Raw genomic sequence first — 2500 nt, forward strand, 5'->3', positions numbered from 1 at the left:
TAAAAGCATCAGCTAAATGTAATATAATGTATAGGAGTAGCAAATTAACAACCAAACTAGTGCTGAAGATACGACTGCAGGTCATTACAGCATGTGAAATGACAGAGGATAATTGAAAATACATAAATGTTCAGTATAGCTAGTAACAGTAACATTTGTATTGCTTGTTTTTAACTGCGTATCCAGATTGGCCAGATTGGTGGTTGCATATGGGCAGCATCAGAATATAATAGAAAAACCGGCCATATGATCCATTAAAAATATATTTTATTTCACATATAGCAAGTAATTATGCGCAGACTTGTGGTTGGTTCAATGATATGGTAAATGGGTGATTTAAATAGATAAAAATAGAGAGGTACAACACTAAAACAGAGATAATAAATGTGATCAGGGTGAGCAATAAGGGAGGAAACATTTCATATAATTGGGGAGATTCAAAATAAATAGATCAATGTTTACAGACTAATGTTAAAAAACGAATGAAATGGATGAAGGAGGATCAGTAGGAGAACAAAATGCAATAAATACTGATATTATGTTTTTCATTTTCAATCATTTTAGAGCTTTTACTTCTAACACAGTCCTGCTAACATGTCTTAAAGCAAAATAGCTACACTGCTTTTTTATAAGCATCAGACAAGGAGTATAATCCAGTAAAACAAGTGATATCAATGATAAAGGCCGAATTTTAAATGTATAAGGATATCTGAATGCTTAATAACCTGCAGATGATTGATAGCAACGACATCACATTTGAACTAAAATTCGTTTTTCTAACCAATCTGTTATTTCTAAAAGGAAAAATATGAAAAATGTGAGAAGAAGCGATGAAGTGAGAGAATCAGTTGGCGCCAGTTGGAAAAACATTGCTCACAGGGTGCCGGTGCCAGTGTAAGAGATCAGGGTCTGCTACAGAAAACAGCTTGAAACCCCTTCCAGGAAAATCCTCCAACCCAGCAGGGGGTCGTGTAGATACGAGGGGAAAATCAGAGAAAAGGCTTTGCTTGAGGGAACCAAAGATCGTGTGAACTTCTGCTTTCAGGAGTGAATTAAAGTGTTTCATCATACAGAATTACATGCATAGTGGAGGGAAGAAAGACAGGGGTCTGTGTTGTGTTAAATTATCTGTTGCTCAACAAAACATGTTAAGAGCCTTCTTCAACAAATGGTATCTATGATGATGAACTGTAGCTTGTTTCGGTGTATTAAACCAAAATACAAAACACATGTATAGCTTATTGACTCCTAACACTGCAGCATTGCTTCTGTTAGCTGCTGGTGTTTTCAAACAGTGTTGGATTCATGTCTTGCTCGCTTAATCATTCATGGACTGTTCCATCAATAGCTAGAGATAATAACCAGCCCATGAAGAAAGACTGTAGCCAATAAATCAATATGAATATTCTTTAACAAGCAGTCAACTACAGACAGTATTATATTATGTGTATGATACCAAATAGCCAATCATTAGAGGTGCACACAGATCACTTGAATGATCAATGGTCAAGCGGTTCAGTGAGCTGTTGCACCCTCAAAGAGGTGTGGACTAATCAATAAGATGACCTATATTATTCAAGAATAGCTAGAAAATGTGACCGGACGCATTAATACATCCTGGTATTTTTGGCATATTGCAAATAGCTTATAGCATACTTAATATTATGGGTGTTGGAAATATAATAAAATCAGGAGAGGGATGTAAATCATGTCAAGAATGAATACAAAATGTGTTTTTCTTTCGGACATCAAATCGTTGAGATAGATAAATGAATTTAAATTATTCAAAATGTGATTAAAATGTGCCCATCTATTTTTAGCCACAAAGGAAAGCAAGAGCTGTTAAAAAATCAACCCTGACTGGTTTGTTTTTTGACAAAGGGCAGGTCTTATTCCTTGTAGGGTTGCAAAATTCCGGGAATTTTCAAAGATGGAAACTTTCCTCGGGAATTAACGGGAATAAACGGGAATAAACGAGAATAAACGAGAATAAACGGGAATTTATGGGAATAAACAGGACATTTTCAAAATTGAAGGTTGGCTCTTCATAGGGAACTTGAAAGTATATTTTAGCATAATCTTGACTAAAACAAACAGATGCCATTCAAGTACACTTGAATATCTATGCCATAGCACACTGCTTACTGCATGGCTATTGAGACCACACAAAGGTTCGCAACAGGCTCACAAATGTGAGAGTGGAAAAACGGGTTGGCATTCGGGCAAACCTAAGGCTCTCTGAGCCGGACACAGAGCCATCCTCAACAAGGCTGGACAGTGACACTGCAGAGGAAGACTCAGAGTGTGATGTTGATGAGGCCCAGGAAGAGCCCGTTGACTGAAAGGGTTTAGCCAAAATGCAGAGGATCGCTTGAAGGAAGATTTGCATGTTTAATGGGACTTTTTGGAGGGAGAAGGGCTCTTTTCATTTAACATTTTGAATGGGACTTTGTGGGGATCTTTGGATGGGGGGTGCAGTTTTAATGAGTGGGGTTGGGGG

General features: G+C 37.3%; 1 protein-coding gene across 13 annotated transcripts in view; it reads right to left on the minus strand.

The window, feature by feature from the left end:
* kcnq5a (potassium voltage-gated channel, KQT-like subfamily, member 5a) overlaps positions 1-2500 on the minus strand; it is a 97655-nt gene that overhangs the window by 10550 nt on the left and 84605 nt on the right. The window lies entirely within an intron of this gene.

This window comes from Notothenia rossii, assembly GCF_949606895.1.
Source record: "Notothenia rossii genome assembly, chromosome: 6".
Taxonomy (NCBI): Eukaryota; Metazoa; Chordata; class Actinopteri; order Perciformes; family Nototheniidae; genus Notothenia; species Notothenia rossii.